Source organism: Lolium perenne, chromosome 2 (genome assembly GCF_019359855.2).
Source record: "Lolium perenne isolate Kyuss_39 chromosome 2, Kyuss_2.0, whole genome shotgun sequence".
Lineage (NCBI taxonomy): Eukaryota > Viridiplantae > Streptophyta > Magnoliopsida > Poales > Poaceae > Lolium > Lolium perenne.
In genome coordinates this window covers 63,871,954-63,897,876 of record NC_067245.2, presented here as the reverse complement: position 1 = coordinate 63,897,876, position 25,923 = coordinate 63,871,954, and positions in this window count along the sequence as shown.

Here is a 25,923-nt window from a genome sequence, read left to right as displayed (position 1 = left end):
CATATTGCACTTGTTATATTACTTTACATTGACAATATCCATGAGATATACATGTTACAAGTTGAAAGCAACCGCTGAAACTTAATCTTCCTTTGTGTTGCTTCAATGCCTTTACTTTGAATTATTGCTTTATGAGTTAACTCTTATGCAAGACTTATTGATGCTTGTCTTGAAAGTACTATTCATGAAAAGTCTTTGCTATATGATTCATTTGTTTACTCATTGCATTTACCATTGTTTTGATCGCTGCATTCATTACATATGCTTACAATAGTATGATCAAGGTTATGATGGCATGTCACTCCAGAAATTATCTTTGTTATCGTTTACCTGCTCGGGACGAGCAGAAACTAAGCTTGGGGATGCTGATACGTCTCCGACGTATCGATAATTTCTTATGTTCCATGCCACATTATTGATGATATCTACATGTTTTATGCATACTTTATGTCATATTTATGCATTTTCCAGCACTAACCTATTAACGAGATGCCGAAGAGCCGATTGCTTTGTTTCTGCTGTTTTTGGTTTCAGAAATCCTAGTAAGGAAATATTCTCGGAATTGGACGAAATCAACGCCCAGGGGCCTATTTTCACACGAAGCTTCCAGAAGACCGAAGATGATACGAAGTGGGGCCACGAGGTGGCCAAACGCTAGGGCGGCGCGGCCCAAGCCTTGGCCGCGCCGGCCTAGTGTGTGGGCCCCTCGCGTCGCCCCTTGACCTATCTCCTCCGCCTACTTATAGCCTTCGTCGCGAAACCCCCAGTACCGAGAGCCACGATACGGAAAACCTTCCAGAGACGCCGCCGCCAATCCCATCTCGGGGGATTCAGGAGATCTCCTCCGGCACCCTGCCGGAGAGGGGAATCATCTCCCGGAGGACTCTTCACCGCCATGGTCGCCTCCGGAGTGATGAGTGAGTAGTTCACCCCTGGACTATGGGACCATAACAGTAGCTAGATGGTCGTCTTCTCCTAATTGTGCTTCATTATCGGGTCTTGTGAGCTGCCTAACATGATCAAAATCATCTATCTGTAATGCTATATGTTGTGTTTGTTGGGATCCGATGGATAGAGAATACTATGTTATGTTGATTATCAATCTATCTATGTGTTGTTTATGATCTTGCATGCTCTCCGTTATTAGTAGAGGCTCTGGCCAAGTTTTTACTCTTAACTCCAAGAGGAAGTATTTATGCTCGATAGTGGGTTCATGTCTCCATTAAATCTGGGGGAGTGACAACAACCCCTAAGGTTGTGGATGTGTTGTTGCCACTAGGGATAAAACATTGATGTTATGTCCGAGGATGTAGTTATTGATTACATTACGTACCATACTTAATGCAATTGTCTGTTGTTTGCAACTTAATACTGGAAGGGGTTCGGATGATAACCTGAAGGTGGACTTTTTAGGCATAGATGCATGCTGGATAGTGGTCTATGTACTTTGTCATAATGCCCAATTAAATCTCACAATACTCATCATATCATGTATGTGCATTGTCATGCCCTCTCTATTTGTCAATTGCCCAACTGTAATTTGTTCACCCAACATGCTATTTATCTTATGGGAGAGACACCTCTAGTGAACTGTGGACCCCGGTCCATTCTTTTACATCGAATACAATCTACTGCAATACTTGTTCTACTGTTCTCTGCAAACAATCATCATCCACACTATACATCTAATCCTTTGTTCTGACAAAGCCGGTGAGATTGACAACCTCACTGTTTCGTTGGGGCAAAGTACTTTGGTTGTGTTGTGCAGGTTCCACGTTGGCGCCGGAATCCCTGGTGTTGCGCCGCACTACATCTCGCTGCCATCAACCTTCAACGTGCTTCTTGGCTCCTACTGGTTCGATAAACCTTGGTTTCTTACTGAGGGAAAACTTGCCGCTGTACGCATCACACCTTCCTCTTGGGGTTCCCAACGGACGCGTGCTGTACGCGTATCAGGGATGCATCCCCAAGCTTAGATGCTTAAGTCTTCTTGAAATATGCAGGGATGATCCACGGGGGCATCCCCAAGCTTAGACTTTTCACTCTTCTTGATCGTATTATATCATCCTCCTCTCTTTATCCTTGAAAACTTCCTCCACACCAAACTCAAAACAATCTCATTAGAGGGTTAGTGCATAATTAAAAATTCACATGCTCAGAGAGGACACAATCATTCCCACCACTTCTGGACATTATCCAAAGCTACTGAAAGTTAATGGAGCAAAGAAATCCACTCAACACAGTAAAAGAGGCAATGTGAAATAAAAGGCAGAATCTGTCAAAACAGAACAGTCCGTAAAGATGATTTTTTTAGAGGCACTTAACATGCTCAGATGAAGAAGCTCAAATTTAATGAAAGTTGCGTACATATCTGTGGATTACTCATGAATTTTCGCAGATTTTTCTGAGTTTCCTACAGAGAGACCTACTCAAATTCGTGACAGCTAGAAATCTGTTTCTGCGCAGAAATCCAAATCTAGTATCAACCTTACTATCAAAGACTTTACTTGGCACAACAATGCAATAAAGTAAAGATACAAAGGTATTGCTACAGTAGTAACAAGCACCTTGACTCAAATATAAAACAAAAATTGCAGAAGTAAAATAATGGGTTGTCTCCCATAAGCGTTTTTCTTTAAAGCCTTTCAGCTAGGCGCAGAAAGTGTAAATCAAGTAATATCAAGAGAAGAAGCATCAACATCATAATTTGTTCTAATGATAGAATCAAAAGGCAACTTCATTCTCTTTCTATGGAAGTGTTTAATACCTTTCTTAAGAGGGAATTGATATTTAATATTTCCTTCTTTCATATCAATAATAGCACCAACAGTTCGAAGAAAGGGTCTTCCCAAAATAATAGGACAAGATGCATTGCATTCAATATCCAAGACAACAAAATCAACAGGGACAAGGTTATTGTTAACCGTAATGTGAACATTATCAATCCTCCCCAAAGGTTTCTTTATAGAATTATCAGCGAGATTAACATCCAAATAACAATGTTTCAATGGTGGCAAGTCAAGCATATCATAAAGTTTCTTAGGCATAACAGAAATACTTGCACCAAGATCACATAAATCATTACAATCAAAATCATTGACTTTCATTTTAATGATGGGCTCCCAACCATCTTCCAACTTCCTAGGAATAGAAGCTTTAAGTTTTAATTCCTCTTCTCTAGCTTTTATGAGAGCATTTGTAATATGTTTTGTAAAGGCCAAGTTTATAGCACTAGCATTAGGACTTCTAGCAAGTTTTTGCAAGAACTTTATAACTTCAGAGATATGACAATTATCAAAATCAAAACCATTATGATCTAAAGCAATGGGATCATTGTCCCCAATATTCTAAAAAAATTTCAGTACTCTTATCACAAACAGTTTCAGCAGTTTCAGGCAATTTTGCATGCTTTGTATTAGAGGTAGAAACATTGCCAACACCAATTATTTTACCATTGATAGTAGGAGGTTTAGCAACATGTGAAGCATTAACATTACTAGTGGTGGTGATAGTCCAGACTTTAGCTACATTATTCTCCTTAGCAAGTTTTTCTTCTCTTTCCCACCTAGCATGCAATTCAGCCATCATTCTAATATTGTCATTAATTCGAACTTGTATAGTGTTTGCTGTAGCAAATGACTTAGTATCTTTATCTTCATTAGGCATAACTTTCTATTTTAAAAGATCAACATCAGCAGCAAGACTATCAACCTTAGAAGCAAGAACATCAATTTTACCAAGCTTTTCTTCAACAGATTTGTTAAAAGCAGTTTGTGTACTAATAAATTCTTTAAGCATGACTTCAAGACCAGAGGGTACACTCCTACTATTGTTGTAAGAATTACCATTACCATTACCATTATTAGAAGGATATGGCCTATAGTTGTTACCAAAATTATTCCTATAAGGATTGTTGTTGAAATTATTACTTTTAATGAAGTTCACATCAACATGCTCTTCTTGAGCAACCAATGAAGCTAAAGGAACATTATTAGGATCAACATTAGATCTACCAGTAACAAGCATAGACATAATAACATCAATCTTATCACTCAAGGAGGAGGTTTCTTCAACAGAATTTACCTTTTTACCTTGTGGAGTCCTTTCAGTGTGCCATTCAGAGTAGTTGATCATCATATCATCAAGAAGCTTTGTTGCGACACCCAAAGTGATGGACATAAAAGTACCTCCAGCAGCTGAATCCAATAGGTTCCTTGAAGAAAAATTTAATCCTGCATAAAAGGTTTGGATGATCATCCAAGTAGTCAGTCCATGGGTAGGGCAATTCTTTACCAAAGATTTCATTCTTTCCCATGCTTGGGCAACATGTTGATTATCCAATTGGTTAAAATTCATTATGCTACTTCTCAAATATATAATTTTAGCAGGAGGATAATATCTTCCAATGAAAGCATCTTTACATTTAGTCCATGAATCAATACTATTCTTAGACAAAGATAGCAACCAATCTTTAGCTCTTCCTCTTAAGGAGAAAGGAAACAATTTCAGTTTTATAATTTCCCCATCTACATCCTTATACTTTTGCATTTCACAAAGTTCAACAAAATTATTAAGATGGGCAACAACATCATTAGTACTAACACCAGAAAATTTCTCTCTCATAGCAAGATTTAGTAAAGCAGGTTTAATTTCATAAAATTCTGCTGTAGTAGCAGGTGGAGCAATAGGAGTGCATATGAAATCATTATTATTTGTGCTAGTGAAATCACACAACTTAGTGTTCTCAGGAGTATTCATTTTAACAATAATAAAAATAAGTAAAGAAAACTAAATTAAGTAAAGTAAAACAAGTAACTATTTTTTTGTGTTTTTGATATAAAGAAAGCAAACAAGACAGAAAATAAATAAAGTAAAGCAAGACAATAAACAAAGTAAAGAGATTGGATGTGAGAGACTCCCCTTGCAGCGTGTCTTGATCTCCCTGGCAACGGCGCCAGAAATTTAGCTTGATGACGCGTGAAGCACACGTCCGTTGGGAACCCCAAGAGGAAGGTGTGATGCGTACATCAGCAAGTTCCCCTCAGTAAGAAACCAAGGTTTATCGAACCAGTAGGAGATGAAGGCCACATGAAGGTTGTTGGTGAAGGAGTGTAGTGCGGCGCAACACCAGGGATTCCGGCGCCAACGTGGAACCTGCACAACACAATCAAAATACTTTGCCCCAACTTAACAGTGAGGTTGTCAATCTCACCGGCTTGCTGTAAACAAAGGATTAAACGTATGGTGTGGAGAATGATGTTTGTTTGCAAAGAACAGCAGAGAACAATGATTGCAGTAGATTGTATTTCAGATGTAAAAGAATGGACCGGGGTCCACAGTTCACTAGTGGTGTCTCTCCAATAAGATAAATAGCATGTTGGGTGAACAAATTACAGTTGGGCAATTGACAAATAGAGAGGGCATAACAATGCACATACATATCATGATGACTACTATGAGATTTACTTAGGGCATTACGACAAAGAACATAGACCGCTATCCAGCATGCATCTATGCCTAAAAAGTCCACCTTCGGGTTAGCATCCGCACCCCTTCCAGTATTAAGTTGCAAACAACAGACAATTGCATTAAGTACTGTGCGTAATGTAAACAATACAAATATCCTTAGACAAAGCATTGATGTTTTATCCCTAGTGGCAACAACACATCCATAACCTTAGAACTTTCTGTCACTGTCCCAGATTCAATGGAGGCATGAACCCACTATCGAGCATAAATACCCCCTCTTGGAGTTACAAGTATCAACTTGGCTAGAGCCTCTACTAGCAACAGAGAGCATGCAAGATCATAAACAACACATATATGATAGATCAATAATCAACTTGATATAGTATTCCATATTCATCGGATCCCAACAAACACAACATGTAGGATTACAAATAGATGATCTTGATCATGATAGGCAGCTCAAAAGATCTAAACATGATAGCACAAGAGGAGAAGACAACCATCTAGCTACTGCTATGGACCCATAGTCCAAGGATGAACTACTCACGCATCAGTCCGGAGGCGGGCATGGTGATGTAGAGCCCTCCGGTGATGATTCCCCTCTCCGGCAGGGTGCCGGACGCGATCTCCTGAATCCCCCGAGATGGGATTGGCGGCGGCGGCGTCACAGTAACTTTTCTCGTATCGTGGCTCTCGGTACTAGGGTTTTCGCGACGGAGAGATTATATAGGCGAAGGGGCAGAGTCGGGGGACGCTCGAGGGGCCCACCCCATAGGGCGGTGCGGCCAGGGGTGGGGCCGCGCCCCCCTATGGTGTGGCCGCCTCGTCGCCCCTCTTCGTCTCCTCTTCGGTCTTCTGGAAGGCTCCGTGGAAAATAAGACCGTGGGCTTTTGTTTCGTCCAATTCCGAGAATTTTTCCTGTGTAGGATTTCTGAAACCAAAAACAGTAGAAAACAGGAACTGGCGCTTCGGCATCTTGTTAATAGGTTAGTGCCGAAAAATGCACCAAAATGATATAAAGTGTATATAAAACATGTGAGTATTGTCATAAAACTAGCATGGAACATAAGAAATTATAGATACGTTTGAGACGTATCACCGGGAAGAGCTTCAGAACCCTCCCGAGCTAGGGTCTGCGATGGCGGCCGCGACGGAACTTTTTGTGGATGGAGGCTCGGGTGTTTAGGTTTTTTCCAGGATCGTGAACAAATAGGCGGAAGGGCAAGGTCGGTGGAGGCAAGGGGCCCACACCACCCCTTGGCGCGGTTAGAGGCCAGGCCGCGCCTAGGGATGGTCTGGCCGCTGACAAGGTATTAACTTGTCAATGCCTACAGGTTGTAGACTAGGGTTTAGTTGGAAGTAGAGGGCAAGTAGATCTCAAAGGTTTCAGCCGAAAAGTACTCGACGATTCTGAAACTAGGGTTTGAGAAACAATGATTCGATGATCTCTTCGTCCCTCGACTCCCCCTTATATAGGAGGCGGAGCCGAGGGATTCGTGTTGTACAAGTTACAGAGTCCGGGAAGGTTTCTAACTCATCCCGCAAGATTACAAATAACACTTCCTGTTACAACTCTAGCTTTCCTTAATAATATCTTGGGCTTCCGAATCTTCTTATTCTTCGGGTAGTGGGCCTTCAGTAAACCCCGGGTACTATCTTCGGCAGGCCCATTTGGGATGCCTATGTCAGCCGCCCTGTGGCTCCTCTTTGTCCCCCCTCTGGACTCCTTCTTCGTTACGGTAAAATATTGACTTCGGCTTTTGTTTCGTTCAATTCCAAGAATATTTCCTATACAACTTTTCTGAAATAGAAAACAACAGAAAATAGGGAACTAGCACTGTGGCATCTTGTCAATAGGTTAGTGCCAGAAAATGTATAAAAGTGCAACGAAGTGTAAACAAAACATATATAAATTGGTGTAAAACAAGCATGGAGCATCAAAAATTATTGATACGTTTGCAACGTATCAACATCTCCAAGCTTAACTCCTGCTCGTCCTCGAGTAGGTAAGTGATAACAAAAATAATTTTTGAGGTGATATGCAGCCAACACAATCTTGATCAAGTTACTGTAAAGCATTATGAGCTGGGATCAAAGTACTCTAAACATAGGCATGATAGATATAATCCTAACAATAGAACTTAGCAACTATGTTATAACATGAGAAGTAACTCAAACAAGGGATCCTGAATAATTGTGCATTGAAAGCAACTGTTTTGTTTTTGAGCATAGAGAAAACATAGCAAAGTGGTACTCAGCTTGTCCTTTATGAAGTAGCAAAACATAAATGCTAGGACACCTTTAAAGTTCAAAGGGTGACTAGATACAAGTAATTTAAGAACAAGCAATAGAATAATCATGAATCAATCAATAATACATTTTGGGACTATGCACATTATACTAAGAATGGAAACTATGCTCTCTTAATTGGTGCATAAAGCAAGAAGATGAAGACTCAACATAAAAGTAGAAGGAAGGTCCTTCGTAGAAGGAAGCTAGATTAACAAGTTTTATAAACCTTCCAAAAAGTATGGTACTCAATACCTTTGAGCTCTCATTGCCCCTATCATAAGCATCTTGAATGGTTAAAGTTAATGTGAGGGCAAATATGAGTTATATGCTTGACAAATAACAAGTTGATAATCTCATGCCCTTGAATACGAGTACCTAAACCTCATGCTACTCAACTTAGGTCCCAAATAAGTTATTGTCATTGTAAGTATACATGTACCTAAACCTCATGCTACTCATCTTGTCATGTATGGTCTTTATTCTGTCAATTGCCCAGCTGTAATTTGTTCACCCAACATGCTATTTCTTTATTGAGAGACACCTCTAGTGAACTGTGGACCCCGATCCTATTTCCTTTACTGATAAATTCAACTCCAATCCTATTATGTTTACTTTCTGCAAACATCTCCTTCCATTCGATATGTCTAATCCTTTGTGTCCAGCAAACCGGTGAGATTGACAACCTCACTGCAAGTTGGGGCACAGTACTTTGGTTGTGTTGTGTGCAGGTTCCACGTTGTTGCTGACGCTGGTAGTGCGCCCTGCCACTAGTCAGCCAGCAACACCTTCAGAAGTCACTCCTTTCTTCTACTGGTCGATTAAACCTTGGTTTCTTACTGAGGGAAAACTTGCTACTGTGCTCATCATACCTTCCTCTTGGGGTTCCCCAACAGTGTGAAGTCGGCGTTACGATAAGCGCTATCATCGACTACATGATACTTCACCTTTATGGGCCTAGGAGAATGCATCGTGTATTTGGCTACTAATTGTGGGGTTGCGGGAGCGACAGAAATCCAAACACCCGTTAGGAAACCGGTGCACGAGGGAGTGTAGGATCTCAAAGTTTAAGGCAGTGGTTAGATTTATCATGATTACTTTCTTGTAGTTGCAGATGCTTGCAAGAGGTATATACAATCACAAGTATGTATTAGTCCAAGTATGGGGTATTTCATTAGCATAGGTTCACCCACAGAACACTACGAAACCATTGAAGATTATTTAGCTATGTGAAGCGAACACGCATGATGAAATTCCCGTGTGTCCTCAGGAACGTTTGGTCATCATAAGTAAAGCAACCGGCTTGTCCTTTGCTCTAAAAAGGATTGGGCCACTCGCTGCAATTATTATTATTGCATTTTATTTACTCGTACTTTATTTATCTACAATACCAAATACCCTTGCAAACCTGTTTGCTAATGTTTACACTGAATTCTCGATCAAAACTGCTCGTCAAGACCTTCTGCTCCTCGTTGGGTTCGACACTCTTATTTATCGAAAGTACTACGATACACTCCCTATACTTATGGGTCATCAAGACTATTTTCTGGCGACGTTGCCGGAGAGTGAAGCGTTATTGAAGTGTGGGATTGGTAAAGGTAACTTTTACTGTAAGTGTTGTTTTTATTGCTTTATTTTATTATGGAGACATCTCCATTTGACTCTCTATTTGGAATTACTGCTACCACTGTTATAGTAGTAGTTGAACCACCGCGTGCTCAATTGGATCCTTTTAAAATACCTATGAAAATTGTTGAACGTGTTATGAATAACTGCTATTTTGGAGACGGAACTTTCCATCTGGGTGATCATTTACTCTTTATACATTAATTATGCGAGTTGTTCAAGTGTGCAGGTATCTCAATGGACCAAGTTAAGAGGAAATTATTCTCTTTATCACTTAAGGGAAGAGCTGCAGAATGGTATAAGATGCTGAAAAATGGCCGATCTATTGGATGGGAGGAAATTGTACCTCTCTTTTATTCTAAATTCTATCCTCCAAGTGAGATTCATAAAGGGCAATCAAATATATAATTTCTGGCCTGAAGATGGAGAGAGTATTGCCCAAGCGTGGGGGAGATTGAAGTCACTAATGCTCAAATGCCCCATTCATGCGCTCCCCAGTAATATTGTTATTAAGAACTTCTATGCAAGGCTTTCTCTTCATGGTAAGGATTTATTGGATGCTTCTTGTTCCGGATCATTTACACGTATGAAAGAAGAAGCTAAACGGGATCTTCTCGACCACATTCAGGAAAATACTGAAGGATGGGAGAATGATAAAGGAAGAAAGTCAGGTGTACATTATGATTATGAATGCATTGAATCTTTTATGCAAACTGATGACTTTCATAATACTAGTGTTGTATATGGTCTTGATCCTCAAATTCTTGCAAATTGTTTTAAGGCTTTTGCCTCTTATCTTGATATTCCCAAAAAGGAGTGGGACAAGTACCATGCACCTTATAAAGATATTGTTAATTGTGTTCCTTCTAGAAATATTGAAGTTTGTACCGCTGATCGTGTTTTGCCTGAACCTTATATTGAGAAAGTACCTTTCCCTGCCAAGGTAAAGGAACATTCTATTGTAACTAGTGTGGTTAATAAAAGTAAAAGGAAAGCTATAGAACCTGATGAACAAGTAACTATTGAACCTGCAGTAGCAATAGTAAGGGACTTGGTTACTGAAAATGTAGAAGATGGACATATTATTTTCTGTGAAGATCTTCTAATATTATTTCACATCCTAGTAAATCCAAGAAAACTAGTGTTCATGTGCTTTCAGTCAGGATAGGTGATCATTGCTATTATGGTTTATGTGATATTGGTGCAAGTTCTAGTGCTATTCCTTATGAGCTTTACAAGGAAATTATGCATGAAATTGGTTCTTGTGAACGTGAAAAAATTAATGTGGTTATTTAGATTGCTAATAGAGAGACCATCTCCCTGATTGATATTGTTAGAAATGTGGAAGTTTTATGTGGTAAGATTAAATATCCCGCTGATTTTCTAGTACTTGGTTCAGCTGCTAGTAAGATTTGTCCTATAATTTTTGGTAGACCTTTCTTAAATACCTGTGCTGCTATTACAGACTGTAAGAAGGAGAAAATTCTTACTAAATTTGATGGAGAGTCTTATGAGTTTAATTTTTCTAAGTTTGCTAAAGCTTCTTATAAAATTGAATTGCCTAATGAAGATTTTAGAGTAGAGCAACTTGCATCTATTGCTCTTGCTCCTAACAATGCTTTGCAGCAATATATGGAGGATCACGAAAGTGAGATCTTTATGGAGGAGAGGAATGAAATTGATGAGATTCTTCTTCATCAATTGGAGATGCTTAAGCACGATTTACCTGTGGAAGATTTGGGTACCACACTACCACCGAAGGAGGATCCTATTTTTGATTTAAAACCTTTACCTGATGATCTTAAATATGCTTATATCGATGATAAAAAAAATCATGTTATTATTAGTTCTAAACTTTTAGGACAGGAAGAGGAAAGGTTATTGGGAGTATTGAAGAAGCACCGAGGAGCTATGAGATATACTCTTGATGATTTGAAGGGGATTTATCCTACTATATGTCAGCATGCTATTAATATGGAACTGGATGCAAAGCCAGTTGTTGAACATCAATGCCGTTTAATTCCGAAAATGAAGGATGTGGTAAGATATGAGGTATTGAAACTTCTTGATGCTGGTATTATTTATCTTATTGCTGATAGTAGATGGGTTAGTTATGTGCATTGTGTCCCTAAGAAAGGAGGATTTACTGTTGTGCCTAATGAGAAAAATGAACTTATTCCTCAAAGAGTAGTACTACCTCCGATTCAAGGAATAAGGCATCCTCGTTTTACGTGCTTTTCGTTTGAATAAGTATTACTTCAAATATATAAAGATTGTTTGTATAAAATTAATATCATTAGAAAGTGCTTTTCAATACGAATCCAACGATACTAATTACATATAATATAACCAAGATTTTATTGCTCAATTTCTATGGTCAAAGTTCGTCTTGGAATACACGTGCGCCTTATTCCTTGGGACGGAGGTAGTAGTTGGTTATAGGATGTGCATGTATTTTAGAAAAGTTAATAAAGTTACTAAGAAAGATCGTTATCCTTTACCTTTTATTGATCAGATGTTCGAAAGGTTGTCTAAGAAAACTCAATTTTGTTTCCTTGATGGTTATTCTAGGTTTTCTCAAATTGCTGTTAAAAAGCAAGATCAAGAGAAAACCACTTTTACTTGCCCTTATAAAACTTATGCTTATAGACGTATGCCTTTTGGTTTGTGTAATGCTCCTGCTACATTTCAAAGATGCATGTCTGCTATCTTTCATGGTTTTTGTGAAGACATTGTGGAAGTATTCATGGATGATTTCTCCATATATGGGACTTCTTTTGATAACTGTTTGCACAACTTTGATAAAGTTTTGCAGAGATGTGAAGAAACTAATCTTGTTCTTAATTGGGAGAAATTCCACTTTATGGTAAATGAAGAAATTGTTCTTGGACATAAAATTTCTGAAAGAGGAATTGAAGTCGACCGAGCCAAAGTGAAAGCAATTGAGAAAATGCCCTGTCCCAGGGATGTTAAAGGTATTCGTAGTATTCTTGGCCATGCTAATTTTTATAGAAGATTTATTAAAGATTTATCAAAAAATTCAAAGCATCTTACTAATCTTCTCCAAACGGATGTACCTTTAGTTTTTGATGATGACTGTAAGGAAGCTTTTGAAACTGTAAAGAAGGCTTTCCACCACTGCGCCTATTATTCAACCACCTGATTGGAATTTACCCTTTGAAATTATGTGCGAGGCTGGTGATTTTGCAGTAGGTGTTGTTCTTGGACAACGAGTAGATAAGAAGTTGAACGTTATTCATTATGCTAGTAAGACTCTTGATGCTGCTCAAAAGAATTATGCTACTACTGAAAAAGAATTTCTAGCTGTAGTCTTTGCTTGCGAAGTTTAGACCTTATATTGTTGATTCAAAAGTTACTATTCATACTAATCATGCTGCTATTAGATACCTTATGGAAAAGAAAGTTGCTAAGCCTAGGCTTATTAGATGGGTGTTGCTTTTACAAGAGTTTGATCTGCATATTGTAGATAGGAAAGGTGCTGTAAATCTTGTTGCTGATAATTTGTCTCGATTGGAAAACATTTCTTATGATCATATACCTTTTAATGATAGTTTTCCATATGAACAATTGGTTGCAATAAAAGTAACTTCGCGTGAGAGTCCTTGGTATGCTGATTATGCTAACTTTATTGTTTCCAAGTATTTGCCTCCAACATTTACAGCTCAGCAAAGAAGGAAATTCTTTTATGATTTGAGGCATTATTTTTGGGATGACCCACATTTATATAAAGAAGGAGTGGATGGTATTATGCGAAGATGTGTTCCGGAATATGAACAACAAGAGATATTGAGAAAATGTCATGGTAGTGCTTATGGAGGACATCATGTTGGAGACAGAACTGCACAAAAGGTTATACAATCAGGTTTTTATTGTCATACTCTTTTTAAGGATGCAAGAAAGTTTATTTTATCTTGTGATGAATGCCAAAGAGTTGGTAGTATTTCTAGAAGCAATGAAATGCCTATGAATTATTCTCTTGTTATTAAACCATTTGACTACTGGGGATTTGACTTTATGGGTCCTTTTCCTCCTTCAGAAGGTTATACTCATATACTTATTGTTGTTGATTATGTTACTAAGTGGGTAGAAGCTATACCTACAAAGAGTGATGATGGTGAGAGCTCATTGAAAATGCTTAAAGATGTTATTTTCCCTAGATTTGGTGTGCCTAGATATCTTAGAGCATCCCCACTCGTTGGAGGCCCCCGGGGCATAATCCGGATAGAAATTGGTCCGGATTGGACCTATTTTTGGCATGGGGAGCTACACTTTTCCAGTCATCTCCCCACACACGGCGCTCGTGAGGATGCCTGGAAGGTGTTCGACCAGCATCGACCATGCCGGCCATGCACCCGATGGTGGTGGACGTGGCACTCGAGGCGCTGGACGTCGCCGATGCTGAGGCGCTCGACGCCGAGGCGGCGGAGGGAGGCGTCGACGGCGGGCTTGCGGACGGAGGCGTAGACCTGCGCGCACTCGCGGCCGTAGCCGGCGGCGGCCATCCGGGAGGCGATGGCGCGGAGGTCGGCGACGGCGTCGTCGGGGAGGAGGTCGATCTCGCGGATCTTTGCGCAGCGAGCGGTAGCTGCTGCGGCGGCCGACGCGGTAGGCGACGGGTCGTCCTCGTCGACGGCGGGGAGGTCGACGGAGGAGAGCGAGCTGGAGCGGTCGGCCGGAGATGGTGGAGAGCGAGGTGAGGTCCGCGAGCGCCTCGATCTCGAGGTCGAAGGCGCAGGAGGAGAGCACGTGCCGGAACTCGTCCTCGAGCCGCGCCATGGCCACCTGCACGGCGCTGGAGCCGCCGAGCCCGGACGCCGCCGCCGCCCCCGAGCCCGGACGGCGGCGCGAGGCGGCGGATGTCGTCCACCGCGCGGAGGAAGCGCTCCGCCTCGGCACGATCCCCCGCGCCGTCGAACAGCATGGGCTCGTCGTCCCGGCCGGCGGCCGCCGTGGATGCCGTGGATGCCGGGGAAAAAATCAAGGAGAGAGAAGGGCGGTAGGTGGAGAGAAAAATGAGAAGAGAGAGGAGACTAGTCCCTGACAGCGGGCCAGGTGGACGAAAATGTTTCATCCGGAGCCCCCAGCAGCTCCCCGGGGGACCGGGCTTGGCATGGGGAGTCCGGACGGATATAAGTCCAAATCCGGGCGAAATCGAGACTCTGGGCGCACGACTGGGCCGTTTTACTCCATCCGGATGAAAAAAGTTGGTCCTGGGGGGCTTCTCGGGGGCCTGGCTGGAGGTGCTCTTATGACTGATGGAGGTTCTCATTTTATTCATTTTGGTTTTATAAAGACCCTTGCTAGATATGATATTAATCCTAGAATTGCTTTAGCGTATCATCCTCAAATAAGTGGGCAAGTAGAATTATCAAATAGGGAGATTAAATCTATCTTCCAAAATACTATTAATAAATCTAGGAAGAATTGGGCTAGTAAGTTAAATGATGCTTTATGGGTGACAAGAGATTAACTTGTCAATGCCTACGTATTGTAGACTTAAGGTTTCGTAGAAAGTAGAGGGCAAGTAGATCTCGAAGGTTCGTGTCGTACAAGTTACAAGCTCTGGGAAGTTATCCGAGACTTTCCCGTATGATTACATGATTCATGATTCCTAATATACCTCTAGATTCCTTATCGATGTTCGTCGGGCTTCTGGGTCTTGAAAGTTTCGAGTCATGGGCCTTCAGTTTATCTTGGGTACTTTATTCGGCAGGCCCATTTGGGATGCCTATGTCAGTAGCCCCCGAGATTTTGTTTGAATCGCAGAATCAAGCAAAATCTCCATCGATGATTCACATCTTTATATATCGATGAGCCGAATATTTTTGCTTAACATATATTTTGTACAGGGATATTGGAAGATGGGGCTGGTTCATCTGACATACTAGGTACCAGTTAACTGCTCTTGTGGCAAACCCGCATAAACCTACATCAAGCTCAAGTCCCTGGACTTGAACTCGGTATACTGGCGTGATTCGACACGCGTCGCTTAAGGTCTTACCGTGAATCAAATCCCAGTTATGTTTTATCGAGTACCTAACGCGTCTAATAGGATTTTTCTTCGCATATGTTGATACGGAAAAAGTGGGAGAGCGCATTCGGGTGCGATACCACGCCACACAGAACGGATCATGGGGACTTACCTTCATAAAAAGTTACGGCATTCAGAGTTTTTACCACGACGGACGCGCTCTGAAAATATATTGTCGAGTGCCTTTGTCAGCTGTTGGAATTGCGAATTTCTTCGAGTTGTCTGATGACAATATCTTGATCTCCCGATGGGAGTACATGACGAGTTATGTGTAAATCGAAGATGTACGATGATAATTCTTCATCTGCACTTCTATATTGTCTTGTCATTCTCTTGTTTTTTCTTCCTCATATTTCATCGGGTGCGCGACCAGTGCTCCCGATGGGAGTAGCCCCCGAGGCTACAACCAAGTGTTTGCACTTGGTTGTAGGCTCAACTTTTGCTACTTTTGTCAACTCTATATTTTTTCTTTCGCCTCATCATCTTATCAGAAGTATAGACAATACTTCTGATAAGAGTAGCCCCCGAGCATATGAACAAATGCTTGCATTTGATCATAGGCTCTCGAAGTTTCTATCTTTTAGAACTCGAAGTTTTGTTATCGCTATATTTTGTTAAACCACTCGAAGCTTTTTGAATGACGTTGCTGCCGACGATAGCCACGACGCCCTGATACGCGTACAGCACGCGTCCATTGGGAACCCCAAGAGGAAGGTGTGATGCGTACAGCGGCAAGTTTTCCCTCAGTAAGAAACCAATGTTTATCGAACCAGTAGGAGCCAAGAAGCGCATTGAAGGTTGATGGTGGCGAGATGTTAGTGCGGCGCAACACCAGGGATTCCGGCGCCAACGTGGAACCTGCACAACACAACCAAAGTACTTTGCCCCAACGAAACAGTGAGGTTGTCAATCTCACCGGCTTGCTGTAACAAAGGATTAGATGTATAGTGTGGATGATGATTGTTTGCAGAGATGTCAACACCCGGGTTTTTAAGTCCGAATGCCTATTATGTCATACATCGCAATCCCAGGAATATTGTTGTTGCGAGGCATAATAGTTAAGTATCACAGTCATCATCCATTACAAACCATAAGTCTTACAAATTTGGAATCACATGATCCATATTACACGAATAGTTGATCTATTGATCAACGAACACACACAAGTTCATAGTTCAACATAGCGGAAGCGTAAGATACAAGGACTCTCTAGTCCACAGGCCAACGCTTGATGTCGGAATGCGCTTAGTTGTCGTAGGCGTCCTGCTGGTCATCTCCTTGGTCATCTTCATACTCTGGCCATTTGAATAGCCAGGGACAAAGCCGTGAGTACGTTGAGTACTCGCAAACTAATACTAATGTAAGTGCTAGACATTCTAGTATGGTTTGCTAAGCTCTAGTTTATTTGCATAAAGCTAGTTTTAGTTCACAAAGTTTGAGAAAAGCTTAATCAAGTGCTAACTAACTCAAGTGGGAACATTAGTGTCATTCCCACCATTCAAGTGGTGATTTCAATTCAATTCACCACAAGTCATTTCACCATCATCTTTCAATATCGTTTTCAAAAATATGACATCGGAAACTGTATGGCCTTTCCAACCGTCCGTAACCGTGGACGCGGCTATTCGAATAGGTTTACACTCTGCAGAGGTTGCACACTTGTGCCACAACATTTGATTTCATCCGTCGGGATTACCCCGAATCATCGTAACACAGTACGCGGATCATCAACCATAACCTTTCACTTACAAATCCTAGTATGAGCACCTCTCCCCATGAGCTTGGCCTCCCAGTGAAGACCAACTGTCAACCTGGGAACTGCACAGGGCTTGGGCCGGACATTCACCTCATTTCGCATCATATCATATCATTTCTTTTGTGGTAGAGGCAGCTTTCGGCATAACCCCGATGACGCTTGTTTAGAGGGAACCCATACTAAGACGCATAAACTTCCAGTTAAGCCCTACCCATAATCAGGTATTGTGGGGGTACTTATTAATTGGAAAGGTATCGCATTCAAACCAACATCATTGTTTATCAAAAATCACCATCTTCTCTTGTTCACATTCACCTTCAAAATCATTCAATGGAATGCATCTTCATTCCAAGGTTTCAAATCCATTTCAAAATCACATTGTTCCCATCTAGAGTAGTCAAGTTTTAATTCATTAGCACTAGCTCTAATTCATGAGGGGTGCTATCTTGCTTTGCTTGGAGAGACTAACTAACTACTCTAGTAACCAACTGGTACTTTGACCAAAGTTAACTATCAAAGTAACTCATTTAGAAAACAAGTAAAGCTTGTAAAGTAAAATAGGGATAGGCTTATGTAAGATAAGATAAGAATCATGGTGCCTTGCCCCAAGGGGCTTTGCACTTTGCAAGAATAATAGCTTGCATTGGTAGTAGCTTGCCTTGGTAGTTCTCAAACTGTTCCTCCTCCTCCTCCTGGTAGCAACCTTCTTCTTCGGCGTACTCTCCGGTGCTACCATCTAAATTTGAATACGAGTATAATTACTCACTAATTCAATGGCTATTCCATACATCACATATACACACAAACTACTCTATGCACACAAATAAATTAACTAGAATACATGGGTTGTGGGGTTTAAATAGAATTCACTTCTTTGTATTTAATATGTAAATGATAGTTTCCATAGGGTTCTTGAGAAATAATTTCCTCTCATTGAAATCTTCTTAAGATATAATTTCTCACACAATCATGCATGAACTCATATTGACCTAAGTCAAATGTTCATCATCATCATTGGTGAAAATGATTTAAATGATGTAGATCACCTCATACTATTTAAATAACACTATATTTGATTTAAATCTCAAGTAATTCATATAAGAGAGTTTGGGACCAGGGGTCCAAACATCCCATGAATTCATGTGAGACAAGTTTTAAATGAAGTGTAAGACTCCACATAATTTACTTTAATAGTTTTGGACAATATCAACTAGTTAAACTAGCCATAATATCCATTAATTAAACTAGGGCATGATCATGCAAAGTGACCACACCATTTTATTGCATAAACAATTAGTGTAATTCAAATGTGAGCTATTAGAGTTGGAATTAACTTAATATTTATTTTGGTTGATTTTTAAGAATTATTTGAATAGGGAAGAGTCCCTGTCTTGTTATTTTTATCACATTTATTCTACAAAGAATCTGACCATGGGGCCAGTGGCATGTTGTAGAGAATTTCAGTAGCTTTCCAACAACATAAAATTCACTAAATTTGGTTTAGCCAATTTGAAACTAGGGATTTTCAAAGTGGAGGCAGTATTCAAATTTATTTGAATTAATTAAATCTAGTTTGAATTAAAAGGCCGGCGGGAAACGAAACTGGGCCCGATTCGAATAAAAACGGCCCAGTCCAGCCCACCACGGTCCACAGACGCGCGGGCTGCCCGACAGGTGGGGGCCAGCGTCGATGGCTCATAACGCCCGAAGCGGTACGTTTTAAAGGGGAGCGTCGGATTAGAATCCAGATCAACGGCCGTGGTTCATCGTCATCGCCGACGAGAACCCGACGTGCTGGCGGCGATGGTAGGGGGTGGGAGAGCTTACGGCGGCTCCAGCAAGGGATGGCAGTGTGCGCGAGGTAGATGTGGACGACGGCGAAGCTCCAGGTACAGGTGGCGTCGCCTGAGGTGGCTCCAATCGACGGCGGCGTCCACCAGGTACTGGCGGCTCCGAGCTTCAAATTGGGGTGGCTCCGGCGACGATCGAGTGAGTGGAGGGGTGGTGGCGAAGCAGTGAGAGGTGGGGAGTGAGCTGGTGTCGTTGGTTTGGTCCAGGGAACCTCCTATTTATAGAATCGAGAGAGGGTTGCGGGGCAGTGAGGTGGGCGACATGGGCGCGGCTGCTCCGGCGAGCTATCGAGCTAGGCGAGGGCGCAGGTGTGTTCGTGGCGTCGCCACGGTCCTCTGGGTGGCGACAGCTTGGTCGGGGAGGGCCTGGCGGTGTCGCGTTTCTTCCATGACCGTCGCGTCCGCGGCGGACCAGGGTTGGCTTCTCCGGCGACGGCGGGTACGGGTCGTGGTCGAGCTGTTGTCCAACGTTGTTGCGGTGTCACGGCGATGCTCAAGGTGCTCGCAGGGGATCCAGGGCGTGGGCGAGGTGGCTACGCGGCGCGTGGCCAGTGCGCGTCCATGGCGCGCATGGTCGCGACACGAGCGGCGTCTGGGCGTGTGCTGGGCGCGCGTCGTCCGGCCATTGTCGCCATCGAGCTCGACCGTGGAGGTGCTAGGGCGGCGTAGGAGAGCACGGTGGCGAGCTGTGGCATGGTGGCCAGTGCAGGGATGCAATGGGAGAGAGGGAGGTGGTCGGGTTGGGCGACATGGCCGGCATGGCCATGTCTAGCCTTGCCCTCTCTCTCCCTAGGTTTCTATTTGGCATTAAAATGGATTAAGGGGACCAGGGGACCAATTGGGGTAGTGTAGTGTAGATTAGGTTGAGTAGAATCACTATTTGCAATAGTTGCAAATAGTGCCCGAATTTGGAAAATTCAAAAATAGCCCAATTTGAAATAATTCAAATGGTGAAAGTGTTTGAAATGTGAGTGTTGATATTAGTTGTAAATGACCAGAGGTGATTTGAGGTGGTGGTGGAATTTTTAGAATTCAAAAATTTGCCAAAATGGCTAAGTGTAGATTGTTCCATATGTTAAAAAGTTGGGACTTTGGATGAGCCTTGCTCATGATCAAAGATGATTTTGGCATGGTGATCTTCACCAAAGTTGTTCACCTTGATGTTGACTTTGAAATGGTGCAAAGAGTTAGCAAGAGTTGGTTTGGGAAAAATGAATGGCAAGGGCTCAAAGTGGTGATCAGACTAGAATTGTCAAAATTGACCATTATCATATGTGAGTGGGATTTGTGTTTGAATTTCAGTTGAATTGTGAATCTTTGATTCCAAAAGTTGCAATAAGTGTTTAATAACATTATTCCACTAATGGTGAAGACCAAATAGGTCTAGGGTCAAAATTTATAAAAAAGCCATAGAGCATATGTTAGGGTTTTTAGGGTTTTTCAATTATTGGATTTTCTTCCTCTTGGATTTATTTGGTTGGTGATCTTCATGATCACATTAGGGTTTTAGAGCATATCAAATACAAGTAATAACAATCATCATGGCATATCACTCAAATGCACAAGTCCTATGCATGGTACTATATGCAAACAGAAAAGTTTTTGTTGGTTTGAAATTTTGTTTTCTGGAATTCTCTAACTTTCTTTTTATTGAAATTTGGGGTGTTACAAACCCTTCCCCCTTACAAAAGATCTCGTCCCGAGATCGAAAAGAAAGTTAGGTACTAAAGAGATCTGGGTACTCCTTCTTCATGAAGTCTTCGCGTTCCCATGTGGCTTCATCCTCGGTATGATTGCTCCATTGGATCTTCAGAAACTTGATGCTTCGGGTGCGGGTGGTTCGGTAAGCTTCTTCCAGAATGCGAATCGGCACTTCGCGGTAAGTCAGATCCTTGTTGATATCCACCGATCTGTGATCGATGTTCTTGAACACTTCGGTCTTCTCCGGGACTTCAAGGCACTTCCGGAGAAGTGAGATGTGAAACACGTCGTGCACAGCCGACATTTCTTCAGGCAACTCCAGTTGATAAGATACTTCACCTCGGCGACTGAGGACTTGGAAAGGTCCGACATAGCGGGGTGCAAGCTTTCCTTTCAGTTGGAACCTTTGCATTCCTTTCAAGGGGGATACCTTGAGATAGACAAAATCGCCGATCTCAAAAGTCATCTCCCGACGTCTTTTGTCGGCGTAGCTCTTCTGTCTGGATTGCGCCGTTTTGAGGTACTCGCGGATCTTGTGGACTTTTTCTTCGGCTTCACGAAGAACGTCTGGGCCGAAGACTTGGCTCTCTCCGACTTCTGACCAGTTCAGGGGGGTACGGCACTTCCTTCCGTACAAGGCTTCAAAGGGGGCCATCTGTAGGCTGGCTTGATAGCTATTGTTGTAGGAGAATTCTGCATAAGGTAGGCAGTCTTCCCACTTGGATCCGTATTCCAGTACGCATGCTCTAAGCATGTCTTCCAGTATCTGGTTTACTCTCTCAGTCTGTCCGTCGGTCTGAGGGTGATAGGCGGTGCTGAAATTTAGGCGAGTGCCTAGTCCTTCATGCACTTTCGCGTAACCTTGAGGTGAACTGTGATCCTCTATCTGACACTATCGATTTGGGGGTTCCGTGCAGCGCGACTATTCTGGAGATGTAAAGTTCAGCTAACTTTGGGCCTTGATAGGTGGTTTTGATGGCGATGAAATGGGCGACTTTGGTCAATCTATCGACCACTACCCATATTGAATCATTGCCTTTGCTGGATTTGGGCAGTCCGGTGATAAAGTCCATTCCTACGGAGTCCCATTTCCATTCCGGAATCTGGAGGGGTTGTAACAGTCCGGCGGGTCGTTGATGTTCTGCCTTGACTCTCTGACAGATGTCACATTTAGCGATATAGCTACCGATCTCTCTCTTCATCCCGTGCCACCAAAATTGTTCTTTCAGGTCCTGGTACATCTTGGTACCTCCGGGATGGATTGAGTAAAGGGTGTCATGGGCTTCTCGCAGAATGACTTGTTTCAAGTCAGAGTCCGATGGTACGCAGAGACGTTCTTTGTACCAAAGAACTCCGGCTTCGTCTACGGTGAATCCGGGGGCTTTTCCTGCGGCTATCTGTTTCTTGATTCCGTCCATGCTAGCGTTGTCTTTCTGGGCTTCCTTGATCTGACCAACCAAGGTGGGTTGCAGTTCTATGCTGGCTAGGAATCCTTCACTAACAAGTTCAAGTCTGAACTGTTCAAACTCTTGATGCAAGCTGGGCTGTTCAGTTGCGAGCCTGGAGTTCAACTGACACGGCAGTCGACTCAAAGCATCCGCTACCACGTTGGCCTTGCCGGGGTGGTAGTGAATCTCCATGTCGTAATCCTTGATCAATTCGATCCATCGGCGTTGTCTCATGTTCAGCTCCTTCTGGGTGAATATGTATTTGAGGCTTTTGTGGTCGGAGTAGATCTCGCATCGATTACCCATGAGGTAATGACGCCAAACTTTCAGGGCTAAGACCACGGCTGCAAGCTCGAGGTCGTGGGTTGGGTAGTTCTGTTCATGTTGCTTGAGTTGTCTTGAAAGGTAGGATACAACCTTGCCTTCTTGCATAAGCACGCATCCAAGTCCAGTCTTGGAGGCGTCGCAATATACGTCAAAGGGCTTTGCGATATCTGGTATGATCAGGATTGGGGCTGTTGTCAACCTACTCTTGAGCTGTTGAAAGCTCTCTTCGCATTTGTCGGTCCACTCAAACTTTCTGTCCTTTTTCAGCAGTTGGGTCATTGGTCGAGCGATGCTCGAAAAACCTTCTACAAATCTGCGGTAGTATCCGGCTAATCCAAGAAAAGCGCGGACCTCGGTTTGTGTGGTTGGGGCTTGCCATTCCATAACAGTTTTGATTTTGGCGGGATCTACAGCAATTCCTCCTGCGGACAAGATGTGTCCCAGGAATCCAACTTCTTCCAGCCAAAACTCACACTTGCTAAACTTGGCATATAACTTGTGCTGTCTAAGGGTTTCTAGGACAATCTCCAAATGCTGTTCATGTTCCTCTTCGGACTTGGAGTAGACGAGGATGTCGTCGATGAATACAACGACAAACTTGTCCAAAAAGTTCATGAAGATCTTATTCATGAGATTCATGAAATAAGCGGGGGCATTGGTCAGTCCAAATGACATGACGTTGTACTCATACAACCCATATCTGGTGGTAAAGGCAGTTTTTGGAATGTCGGTGGCTCGGATCTTTAGTTGGTGATATCCAGTTCTAAGATCTATCTTGGAGAAAACTTTGGATCCGGTGAGTTGGTCAAACAAGTCTTCGATCTTGGGTAAGGGGTATTTGTTTTTGATGGTGACATCGTTAAGCTTACGATAGTCCGTGCATAAACGATTTGCACCATCTTTCTTGTCGACAAACAAGACGGGGGATCTCCAGGGGGATGCACTTGGTCTAATCAAACCTTTGGCTAACATGTCATCTGTTTGCTTCTTCAGCTCCACAAGCTCGGTTGCGTTCATGTTGTAGGCTCTCTGGGCTATGGGTCCAGTTCCGGGGATTAACTCGATGATAAACTCGATATCCCGATCCGGGGGCATACCGGGTAGATCCTCCGGGAACACATCAGGGTAGCGACAAACGACCCTGATTTGATCCAGGGTTGGCTTGGATACACTTTGGTTGCAGGTAAATTTTCTGGGTAGTTTTTCAGAGACGTGCTCAACTACGATACCGGTGCTGCTAGTCATAGTGATGGCTTTCTTGGCACAGTCTATCAATCCATTGTGTTTGGACATCCAGTCCATTCCTAGGACAACTTCCAAACCTTTGGTTCCAAGTATGATTAGATTTGCAAAGAAATCTACATCATGGATTTTGATTGGAACATTTTTGCAAAATTTTCTGGCTTTGGTGGTTGATCCAGGGATTTGAACTATCATAACATGCTTCAAACTGAGGGGTTGAATTTTACTTGTTGATGCAAAGTCTTCAGTGACAAAGGAATGAGATGCTCCGGAATCAAACAACACTCTGGCAGGGATGTGGTTGACAGAAAACATACCCAGTACAACATCGGGTGCTTCCTGGGCTTCTTCAGCGTTCATGTGGTAGAGGCGGCCGTTGCGGTTGTTGGGGTTGTTGGGGGCAAACTTCTTGCCGGTGGAGACACGGCGTTGTTGTTGAGCAGGTGCAGCGGTGTTGCCGGCGAGCTTGGCAAGACGCTTGGGACACTCGTTGGAGTAGTGCCCCACTACACCACACTCATAACAAGTGATAGTGGTCTTGTCCTGCTTGTTCGCAACGGGAACGGCATTGCTTCCGGTTCTGGGAGCGGTGTTGGTGTTGGTGTTGTTGTTGTTAGGGGCTCGGGGTGGAGCGCGGTTGTAGTTGTTGTTGTTGTTGTAGTTGTTGTTGTAGCCTCCTGGCTTGGAGTTTCCTCCACTCCGGTTCTGATAACCGGGGCGGGAGTTCTGCAGCTGGGGTTTGTTGTTTCTCGGAGTGAAACCTCCGCTTGAGCTAGGGCGAAACTTCTGGGGGTGGCTTGATCCACTCTGATTCGCCATGCGGCGCTTGCGGTTTTCGTTGGCTTGGTTTAACTTGCCCTCCATCTGGATGGCGGAGTCAACAAGGGCTTTGAGGTCGGCGAAGGGGATGTTGACGAGGACAGTCTGCATCTCATCATGCAGTCCGTTCAGGAATCTCTCCTTCCTCTTTTCAACGGTGTCGGTCTCATCAGGGGCATACGTTGACAAGGTGAGAAACTTGTCGCGGTATTCAACCACCGTCATGCGACCTTGTTTCAGCTCACGGAATTCATCCCTCATCTTCTTGATAAGACCCGGGGGTACATGGTACTTGCTGAACTTGATTTTGAAATCCTCCCAAGTCATGAATTGACCTCCGTTCATGGCACGGGTGCTTGTCCACCAAGCGCGGGCTGGTCCAGCGAGATAGTGAGTGGCAAATAAAACCTTCTCGTTGGCTTCTACTCCGGCTACCTCCAGATTGTTCTCCATAGTCTGGAGCCAATCGTCGGCGTCGAGGGGCTCCTCGGTCTTGCTAAACACCGGAGGGTTGGTGTTTTGGAAGTTCTTGAGCTTGGATCCGGGGTGGTCATGATTTCCATGGCCTTGGTTGGCGATGTTCTGCAAGGCGATGAGGTTGGCTTGGCGTTCGGCTCTTTCGGTTTCCCGGTCTGCAAGCATGGTTTGCAGCTTGCAGATCGCTGCGTCGTTGGTGCGATTTGGAGGGGCCATCTGAAGATGTAGCAGATTATGAGATAAGAGGGAACATTCTATGGTTCATTTTGGTTAAGTTTGAAAAACATTTGGAAACTTGTAATCTTTTCATGAGAAACATAACAGTCATTCATGCAACACATAGTACAAACTACACACATTCTCCAATGGTTTTAAGAACCATTCTCATGCTACGATACAAAGGACGGGATACAACTCACACCTACTATAAGTGGAACTAGTGCAACTACTCCTCATCATCGACATCGATCGGGACGTAGTCGTCGGGTCCTGCCTCCAGGAACTCGTAGTCCTCCTCCTCGGTGTTCTCGTCCTCCTCAAAGTCGTTGTCGTCGCTCAGGAAGGCGTCTCCTCCCTGAATGTCGATGCCTCCATCGTCATCCTCCAGCTGACGAATCTGATCCTCCTGGGCCTTGACAGTGGCCTCAAGTGACGCGATCCGGGCGCGAAGGCGACGAATCGTAGCGTCCTTCTTGGCACGCTGCTGGCGAAGGCTCTTGCGATCGTTGTTGAGTAGCTTGATCGCCTCACCCTGCTCGGTGATGTGAGCGTGGGTCTGGTTCGCGTAAGCGCGAGTGGCGTCGAGGTCCCTCTGAGTCTGGTAGAGCATGAAGTCCAGGTGCTCAGCATGGTGCCTCAACTCCGGGT